Raw genomic sequence first — 10896 nt, 5'->3', positions numbered from 1 at the left:
GAAGGGGAGATGTCACCCAATCGAGATCTCCCCAGTGAATTAAACAGCCCCGTGATTTCTATGAGGCAGAGAACTTCAGAAAAGGGCGATGTGCCTATCGCCTTAGCTCCCTACAGGAATGAAGGGAAATTGTCAAGGGACATGGATGGGGGATGCAGAAGGGGTGAAGGACAAGGTAAGTGGAGGAGTCAATGGAGCTGGATAAAGGGTGGGTACCATGGAGGTGAATCCGTGGCTGGAGACAGAATGGGGAAGAGAAAAATGAGGAGGGGCAGGTGAGATTGCTGAGGGAGCCTGGATCAAGCTTTGTTGGGGGCAATGGGAAGCGGGAGAGGTGGCAGGGAAAGGAGGTAAATGTGCACTGCAGGGTGTGTGGGTGAAGGCCAGTAAAGAGAATGAGGGGCAGAGGAGAGGGTGAGGAGGAGAGGGAGATAGCAGACTTTGGGGAGAATGGGGTAGGCCGATTCTAGGCTGGTGTAGCGCACCCAATCCTGCTATAAATCTTTGCATCCTGCTGTAGTTTTCCATTCCAGTTCTAAATACAGCACTACAAGTCCCAGAATTCAAAGAAGAAACAGAATGGCATGGGATACACTTGTCTGACATGGGTCTAGTGGACAACTATGGGTCTTGTGGCAGAGGAGAATGGACGGGGATCGTGCATGAGAAGCAGTTAGGGTGATTGTGGAGCAAAAGAGGTGCTGGCCTGAAGAGAGCGGTTTGTGTCTGAGTTGGACTGGCCTACAGGGAACTCTGGAGATTTCCCAATATGCAGCTGCATTATGGGCCTTTATTTACAAATGTTCAGCCCGAACTGCTTGGTCACATCCCTTCTGCACGGGACCTCAAGCATCCCCAAACATGCTTTGGCCTCATTGGACCTCATATCCCTCATCAGTGAGGAGCAGCTTGGGTCTTCCGTTGCACTCAGAGTGACTACAGCTAAACAAAAGAGGTGATGGCTAGAAGGTTTAGATATTAATCTTAACCTCTGGCATTGCTCAAAATGTGTAACATGGGACCTCTTTGAAAATTAATTCCAGGGACTCTTTTGGTTCCTAGTCCATCCCTGTATGTGGCAGGGGGTTATTATTAGAAGGGGGCATGGGTGCACAGTGAGGAGATGGCAGTGGGAAGGTAGAGTGTGAGGGGGTGGGGTAGATGGAGGAGTGAGATGATGAGGAACATCTATCCATCCACTGTAACATCGCTCCTGTAAAGATGGCTTCTTCCGACCGTGACTGGGGAAGGTTAGATCCTGTGGGCGGATTAGAAGTAAAGTTCTTTTTGTCAAGAACGTTGCAGAAATTATTGTAATAGACATGATATGATATGATAGGTTATTTATAACGCGCGCAGAACCAGGGATCCAACCTGTGTTGCTGCGTGTCTTCTTGCTTTCAAGGCGAGCATGTTGCCCCTGAGCTATCCTCCCGAGACTCATATAGACATATAGTAGGCAGCTTGCCAAGGACATTCCAGAAATAATGAGGTTTAGGGCAATAATGGAAGGTGTGTTGAAATTATCTTCCCCAAATATGCAGTTTCACAGAATCACACCATTTGTTGAAGTCAGAGATCTATGATTGAAACCAGGCCTCCTGGATTTGCTGTTAACAGTATACCCAGTAGAATACAATCTATTTGGTTGTTGCTTTTCTTTAAATGCCCCCTTCTGTTTCCTCTCCAGCAGCACTGAATAAACAACCCACATCAATAATATGAAACCTAAACAAACAAGCATTTTTGGGTCAGGTTTGTAGATTGGAATGAGGGGTTTGTGAAAGTAGCTGGTGGTCTAATGTAAACCTCCAACAGAAAGAAGTCTCGACCTTGGCTCCTATGGCTTGGGCAGAAAATCAGGCAGCTAGAAGCACATAGCTCTGGCAACTTATAGCCTCATTTAGTTAGGAGGAGAAATCCTGCCCTCAGGACTTGGGCACAGGGGTGGGCAGCAGTGGACATGCTGGCATAGTCCAGGCTCATGCCCAGTCGGTGTAGAAAAGCAGCAGGAGACCAGGGAAGTTGATGTGGCCTATAAATAATTGATCTAAGTGGTCCAGCTGGGCTGCACTTGGAAATGCCTGACACCGGCAAAAGCACTATACCTGAAACCAACATTGCATAACAGTGTATTTCTTCCTTCCACTTAGTGCTGTCCCCATACATGTACCGCCTTATAAACCCCTCCCTTCTCTTGAGGAAATGTGCAATGAGATAGCCAAGAGCACAGAAAGCACCGAAGGAGTTACTTACACAACAGAGTGAGGCACCTCTGCATGGGTCACCAATCATCTCTCCCCGGGCCTCAAAACATCATTCCTCTGGCCTCAAGACATCTTTCTCGTGCCAAGATGCACTTCTCTAGACACATTCCCCTTGTGCCATCAGACACCTCTCCCCAGCCACACCAAACACCCATTGTAAAACACTTCAGACATCTTTCTGAGCTGCCACCCGTCATTCTTCGTGGGCTCTGGAGACACCTTCACAGACTCACCAGACACCTCTAGTTAGACACCTCCTTATAGCCCCATTCTTCATCTTTCACCAGGCTCACAAGAAATCTATCCCAAGGATGACCAAACATACCACCCCATGTCTTTTTTGGCCCCTCTTTACAAGGACTCTTTTACCATGCTATTAGACACCTCTTACCAGGCTCACCAGTCACCTATATCAAGAATGACGAGGTATATCCATCGGCCCTTCTTCACGAGACCTCTTTCCCCATGCTAACAGACACCTCTGCCAGGGTCACCAGCCACCTATATCAAGAATGACGAGGTATATCCATCGGCCCTTCTTCACGAGACCTCTTTCCCCATGCTAACAGACACCTCTGCCAGGGTCACCAGCCACCTATATCAAGAATGACGAGGTATATCCATCGGCCCTTCTTCACGAGACCTCTTTCCCCATGCTAACAGACACCTCTGCCAGGGTCACCAGCCACCTATATCAAGAATGACGAGGTATATCCATCGGCCCTTCTTCACGAGACCTCTTTCCCCATGCTAACAGACACCTCTGCCAGGGTCACCAGCCACCTATATCAAGAATCACGAGGTATATCCGTCTAACCTTCTTCACAAGACCTGTTTCCCCATGCTACCAGACACCTCTGTTAGGGTCACCTATATCAAGAATGACGAGATATATCCATCGGCCCTTCTTCACGGGACCTCTTTTCCATTGCTAACAGACACCTCTGCCAGGGTCAACAGCCACCTATATCAAGAATTACGAGGTATATCTGTCTGACCTTCTTCACGAGACCTCTTTCCCCATGCTACCAGACACCTCTGCTACGGTCACCAGCAACCTATATCAAGAATGACGAGGTATATCCATCGGCCCTTCTTCACGGGACCTCTTTTCCATTGCTAACAGACACCTCTGCCAGGGTCACCAGCCACCTATATCAAGAATTACGAGGTATATCTGTCTGACCTTCTTCACGAGACCTCTTTCCCCATGCTACCAGACACCTCTGTTAGGGTCACCAGCCACCTATATCAAGAATGACGAGATATATCCATCGGCCCTTCTTCACGAGACCTCTTTCCCCATGCTACCAGACACCTCTGCAGGGTCACCCTTCCTTTCCTGCAGCTCCTATTGGCCTGTCAGGTCAGCCGTTCAAGCATTAGCAGATTGCCCAATGGGCTAGTTCAAGCCTGGACTTGGAACGTTGCACCTGCCATATACTATGGGTCGTGGAGGAAGTTGTCACTGGAGCTGGGTGCTGCAACAAGCACCCTGGTGCTGGACTAAGACGAAGCACACGGGATCCCCCCAAACCAGCCCACCTCACCCGAGAACTAATTAAACAGAATGTCGCCTGTATCCTGTCTTCGTGGTCTCGGCCCCTTTCCATGAATTCTCAGGATAGTAGCATGAGTCAGTACCCCAATGCTGCTACATATTGTGAACCCTCCAATTCCAACATCAGGAAACCAATATGAAACTTTTACACAAACTAGGGATCCAGGCAGCTGTGGCAACTTCAGGACAGCGAGTGCAAGGATGGTCCACTCAGCGGACCCCAAACATTGCACATGGCATTCAAGACGCTGATCCTACCGGGAAAGTGCTAGAGCTTTGATTAAATACTGTCACATGGGCCAAGAGGGTAGAGAGTAGGCTGCGGAAGAAAGGAACGGGTTAGAAGAGGAGAAAGCAGGTTTGTAGGGAGAAGGGGGGGTGAGGAGGCTGAGCTGAGAGGAGAAGAGGTGGAGGAAGACCCAAGAGCAGAGGGTTCAGGAGTGAATGAAGAACGCAGAGACAACAACACTCCACTCCAAAGCTGGGATTGGCAGCAGAGTAGGAGAAACAACAAGTAGGTGGTGAGGAAAAGAGAGGAAGAGGGGGCTGGAGGAGGTCACCAGGAAGAAGGAACCATTTAATACAAAAGAGAAAGTTTAGAGAGTGTTAGAGAGACAGAGAGAGACAGAGAGAGAGAGAGAGAGAGAGAGAGAGAGAGAGAGAGAGAGAGAGAGAGAGAGAGAGAGAGAGAGGATTAGAGAAAGAGCAGCCCTCTAGGAGGAGTGAGGGTGACCCAGGAAGGAAACAGGAAAGAGAGACGAGGAGGCAACCAGTAGGTGACAAGGAAATTGAAAATTCTTATCTTAATTGGTCATGTCCATTAGTAAGCACCTAATGCTGACCATTTGGTATACCAGGTCAAATGTAGGACTTAATATGCATAGCTTCTTTTGCTCAACCTATGCCAAATTGTTCACTTTATCTATTAATTATTTCCCTTGTTATATGCACACTTATAACTATATAACTGCTTAAGTTGTGTTGGATTTACAGCCCCTCCCCCGAAATTTGTTAAGTGTCTGCTTTGACAAAAAAATGCGATGAAATGCAATGGCACATATTGAGTAAGTTAACATCTAGGCCCTTATTCTCAGATCGTTTTCCAATGGGGTTTTGCCATTATAAAACGCTTGTGTGAATTAGGTCCCTAGTGGCACTTTGTTCGTATTCACAAACTGTTTCTTTTCACGTGTGACTGCCCACAGGAATGCAGGGTCGTGATTCACAAATGGTGGGAGCTATTCTTTTACTTACGGATTCATGTGTGCTTGCAGTGGGCAGCTGCTATCTTGATGAGGGAACCCCCATTTCTACAGTTTGAAGCCTGGTGAAGGCTGCCATTTTTAAGTAAAGGGTTGTATCTCACTGAGACAAATATTTTCCCCAAGAAAAAATAACCCACATGTCCAATTCTCACCCCAAGCACCCTCAAAGAGATGGGGGACTACAAGAACAAGAGTGTCACATTCTCTGCTTGGGAAGGGAAGTGGGTGCAGTCCAAAACTGTCTGAAGTCCAATCTTCCTGCCCACTCGTATCCTCCACAAATGCACCTGACCAATCCCAGAACCGCCACATAAATCGTCCTTTTCTTCATGCAATTTGTGTATTTGATTTATTTCTACCAGCCATCTGCCTCTGTGGCTTATCTTGACCTTTCCAAATAGGATACTCTGTGCTTTTCTTCATTAATTGTATTGGATAAACAGTGTCAGGTGGGTAGCAAAGCGAGTAGGGTGCTCACTTTGACATCTATGCAGAGCCTACTGACGCAGGTTCGAATCCCGGCAGGGTCAAACTCAGCCTTTCATCCTTCCAAGGTCGATAAATGAGCACCACACACCATGGGTAATAAATAAGCAGCGCTCAGATACCTGAGGGTTCGTAGCGCTATATAAATGCTAAATTGTTATTATTATAGGTGGGGCATTTTAGCCCTTCCTTGGGAACGGCTACTGTAAACGTCACTAAGAGTACGACATCTAATTGATTATACTAACTATAGGACCCTAGATTACTTGTTCCACTATGATTGGGTTGGCATCAACCCCACTCATACTCTTCCACTAGCTTAGCAGCATGCAGAATAGCCGGCCAGGTGCAGGGAGTTTGTCTGCAGCCCCAGCCTCCCTCCAATTATTGCAACAATCAATCACCACTTCAGTGGTCATGTGTAAATTATTTCTTTGTATTTTGGCCTCGAGACTGCTTCTTGGTCTGGAAAAGTCCATGCATAGCTGTGAAAGTTTCATCCCTGCTGCTTGCTCGGTCACATGATTTTGACACAGTGAAATGGCCTTATTCTTCATGCAATTTGTGTATTTGATTTAATTCTACCAGCCATCTGCCTCTGTGGCTTATCTTGACCTTTCAGAATAGGATACTCTGTGCTTTTCTTCATTAATTGTATCCACTATGGGTCTGTTTCAGCCGATACGACCTTGGCTTCATGGCATGGCTTGCCTTCGTCTGAGTTTCTTTCTGTCTTTTTAATTCTTGATTTGTTTGCTGTGAGGCTCCCCTCTTGAGACCTTTAATAACATTGGGTTGATTCTGCTCTTGTGCATAGTGGAAGTACACTTATGTAAAGTGCTCCTTTTGAGGTAGATATGTATAAGTGGTGCTTGCTGCGATCTATCTTACTACTAAGGTTAAGGAAGACTTGCTTCTTGCGGTTCCTTGCATATGAACACGTGTAAACTGGCTGAATATCCTCATCACGCTCATGGCATACATTTTTGACATTTGACATCAATTATGTCACTTCAAACTCAGGATGTCACTTATGCATGGTGTTTCGTCTCTTTTCATCATCCACAGGTCGTCATATCTTCTATATGCGCGTCAGTCCGGGTTCTTATGACGTCACCATTCGTCTTCTTTTAGTATCTTCTTGGCTTCTTCAGGTATTGCATTTTGACAATCATCATTCTGTCTCATTTGTCGATATGGTTTTCTCAATGGGTACCTCACTGTCCAGGTTTTCTTAGGTGTCGGTACTTCAATAGGTGCTGTCAGTCTGATAGGTACTGGACAGAGCCCCACTACGGCTCTCTGCTGGTTTATTTGCTCATCATACATCACATATTTTGTCGTGAACGTTCCTGGTACTTCAAAATGGGCGGTTGGAGTGTGAATCGTGCTTGGGGCCTCCTCTACACTACCCCCTCTGGGCGATTCATCAACCACTTTCACTTCTTCTTTTGCATCCACCTTTTCTTTATCTTTTGGAAACATTTTTTCTTCATCTCCTGGGTCCATTGTTCTTTCATTCTCTGGGTCCATACATTGAAGTCTGAAGAAGTGTCTCTATGGAGTCCATGTTTTTATGACTCCCTTCAAGCTTCCTGCTGTTCTCACGTGCTCGTCTTTACTCCATGTCATAAGTTGACATTGTCCACTTGGGCTGCAATAGATCCACCTTCCCACATAGTTTCTGTGTTTCCTTGGATACCGAAACTTTGTTCCTTCTGGTGCATGAATGCTAGCTTTCACAAAGTCTCGTATTTCTTCATCAGTCAGGTCCTTGGGCTTCCATCCTGGTTCGCCTATGGCCTTCTTTGCAGTTTTCTGGCACTGAGAAATTATTATCTTGATAACACAGAATCCGAGCAATATCATCACTAGTAGGGCTCTTCGGAATTTGAATGCATCTGCCATCCATTTTGGAACCCATGAAAATAATGATCCAACCCAGCTGTCATCATCAACCTCATCAGCTTCCTCGATCATCCGATTATGTAGTTTCATCAGCATACTTGTGGCTTCTGTTAAAGTTCCATTTTCTTTGTCGTGAGATGGTATAAATGTGGAACATGATTCTCCGATTTTTGCACAAACACATCCATCCATAGCTGTGATTATGTCAAGGACATATCTGTTCTGTAGAGTCATTAGTCGAATTGCCCTCAGTTCTTCTCTGATTACATTGAATTCTTTTATGGTTGTGTTGATGGTCTGCAGTAACTCCCATCCGGTTATCTGCAACCATTTAGTATTTGCTCCAACCTGAACTCTTTGCATAAAAATTGTTGTTAACACTGATGAGGTTCGGCTGAACAGACTGTTCATATGGGATTGCATGTAAAGCTTCTTCTGATTTAGCAGAAAAGTAATTCTCTCTCTTAATTCGGCTCATCAGTTTACCAGATCTGTTCTTCCTCAGGTGAGCATCTGCTTTCGGGAAACTGTCAAGATTCAGATCACTTTTTGGAATCACCAACGCTGGAACATGGATATTCACTATTGTTGTAACGCTCACCTGATTCCCGTAGAGGCGCCGGTCTTGACTGGGCGTATACCGTATCTGCAAAGGTGATGTGTAACACACGGCTGGCTCTTTGGGCTGGACCTCTGTGCACTGTATGTCTGACTTGAAGGGTAAGATGTCTGCAGATAGAAAATATGGGATTAAGGAACTGGGTTATTGAATGTCTCTCTCTTCTTCCCTTTCTCTTCTCCTGTAGAACCCCAAAGGTTAACGCTCTCACCTTAGGTAAGTGAACGCCGTGCTCTCCATCTGCCTCGGGGCAGGGTGCTGTAACCAGTTTCTTCACTGGATAAGGGGAGCAGGCCTCTTGACTTCAGAGGACTGCTGTCCGTCGTTTACTGCACGAACGGTAAGTTTCGAGTAATTCTAATGTCTTTAAAGTCTTTAGTAATGATGTTTCTTGTTTTGCAGGGTTCCGGCGATGGCGGATGACGGGCTGAAGTGAGTTGAAGATGGAGCCCGTGTGATGAATAGAAGCGCCTGGAAGCACGTAAGTAAGCGCTTGTTGCCTGCTTCACGATGCGCTCTAACTGTCTTTTTATTTTGCAGGTACAAGTTCGGAGCGGCTGCAGGGTGCCGGAATACCCACTGGGTTAGATGTGGAAAGGAGTAATGGCACGTGAGTATTAAAGTTCCCCAATGTCTTTAAACGCACCTTGTTTTGTCTTTCAGATGCGGGATGCAGCGCCGAAGGCCTCCGGAGCGTGCAAAGAGTTGGTAAGCTTTTGTCTTTCAGATGCCGGAATGCAGCGCGAGGCGTTGGTGACAGCCGATGGACCAGGTAAGTGAAGAGCTGTCACTGAAGACCGTAATGCTAACCTGTTCTTTCTTGTCTTTATAGGTGTTGCTGAAGACTGGATTCAGGATGGTAAGCCTTTTTCCTTAGGCCCAGGATCAGATGCAGAAGACACGATGAGCGTTCTGCTGCAGAGGATGCAGAATAACGCAAAGCAAGATTCATCCATCGGGTGTGGTTTAAATAGCCTCCAGTAGTGCTTAGGTGTCTCCTTCCACAGCCACGCCTAGGTAAGAAAAGAGTTCCTGCTTTCCAGAAGAGTTCCAGTGTTCTGAATCTAGGGAGTGGCTCCTGCCCCACCCAACAGGAAAAGTAGTTCCAAACAGAAGAGGATCAGAGGCTCAACTGGCAGGCAAGTAAGCAGCATGGTCTGCTGCAGGTAAGTCCACCCAAGCATTATGAGCCCGGCGCTTCCAGCGCTGGGACTGGGCATATTTATGAGCCTGGTGCCACTGGCGCCAGGACTGGGTCCAAAAGGTCCCAATTGGGACTGGTTGGCACTCGGAGCCTGGGTTTTGGATCTGCTTCCAAGGGAGTTGGGAAAACCCTGACCTTTTGGAAGCAGAGATCATGACAGTACCCCCCCTCAAGGCCCCTCCCAAACCGGGCTTCTCCGGGGGTTTTGGCTTGTCAGGAAATGTTCGGTGAAATCTTTTGATTAGGCGAGGAGCGTGGACAAATTCAGCAGGTTCCCAGGATCTCTCTTGGGGGCCGTAGCCTTTCCAGTCAATTAGGTAAAATAGTTTAGATTTGGAGATCTTGGAGTCCAGAATGCTTTTGACTTCAAACTCGAGTTCTCCATCAACTAGGATAGGTTTTGGAGATTTAGTTAGTCGGGTTTGAGGTTGCACGGGTTTTAATAGAGAGACGTGGAAGACCGGATGTATCTTCATGTGCGGGGGCAAGTCCAACTTGACCGCTACTGGGTTTACTATGGTAGTGATGGAATAGGGACCAAGGTATCTTGGGTTGAATGTGCGTGGCCCTTTTAGAGGTAGATATTTGGTGGATAACCAGACTTGATCCCCTACTTGATATTGAGGGGCTTCCTTCCGATGTTGATCTGCTCCTTTCTTGTATTGTTCTTTAGCCCTTTGAAGGTGAGAAACAGCTTCCTTAAAGGCTTGGGTGATTGTAGAATGCAGGTAGTCTACTGCTGGTGTTTCAAGATCTTGGAGGGGATCCAACTCCGAGGTTCGAGGGTGACTGCCGTACAAAAGAAAAAACGGGGTTTTCCCAGTTCCCGAATGGACAGAGTTATTGTAGGCATATTCGGCTATCCAAAGGATGTCTTTCCAAGTTTTTTCAGTTTGTTGCAGCATGCAGCGTAAATACTGTTCCAGAGTTTGATTGGTCCTCTCGGTTTGTCCGTCGGTCTGAGGGTGGTGACTGGTCGATAGTCTCACATCAATTTGAGCCGACCGACAGCAACTTCGCCAAAAATGAGAAATGAATTGACTACCTCGATCCGAAATTAGAACCGAAGGAAAACCGTGCAGTCGGACGATGTTTTCGAGAAATTCTCGGGCCAGAGTTGCTGCTGTTGGCAAGCCTTTGAGCGGAATGAAATGCGCCATCTTGGAGAATAAGTCCACGATTACTAGAATCGTATTGTATCCGGAGCATAGAGGTAGATCGGTGATGAAGTCCATAGAAAGCGTATGCCAAGGGCGAGGTGGGATGTCAATAGGGCGTAAGAGGCCTGCTGGTCTTTCCTTTTGACTCTTGTTTTGGGCGCATACTCCACAGGACATTATAAAGTCTCTGATATCTTTTTTCCAAGACCGCCACCAGAAGTAGCGCTTGATCTTTTCTGAGGTCTTGGCCATACCGGGATGTCCTTCCATTAAAGAATCGTGATAACAAGAGATTACTTTTTTCTGTAAATCTGTGCTGGGTAGGTATAATCGTTCTTGGAAATACAATAAGTTGTCCTTTACTGCAAAGTCCTTTCCCTGCAGATGCCAATTCTGTATGTCTGCTGGAGTTACAAGTTGCCTGGC

Source organism: Ambystoma mexicanum, chromosome 9 (assembly GCF_040938575.1).
Source record: "Ambystoma mexicanum isolate Mex_15411 chromosome 9, UKY_AmexF1_1, whole genome shotgun sequence".
In the NCBI taxonomy this organism is placed as follows: domain Eukaryota; kingdom Metazoa; phylum Chordata; class Amphibia; order Caudata; family Ambystomatidae; genus Ambystoma; species Ambystoma mexicanum.
The sequence above is the reverse complement of the archived record's forward strand: the minus strand, read 5'-3'. Positions refer to the sequence as shown.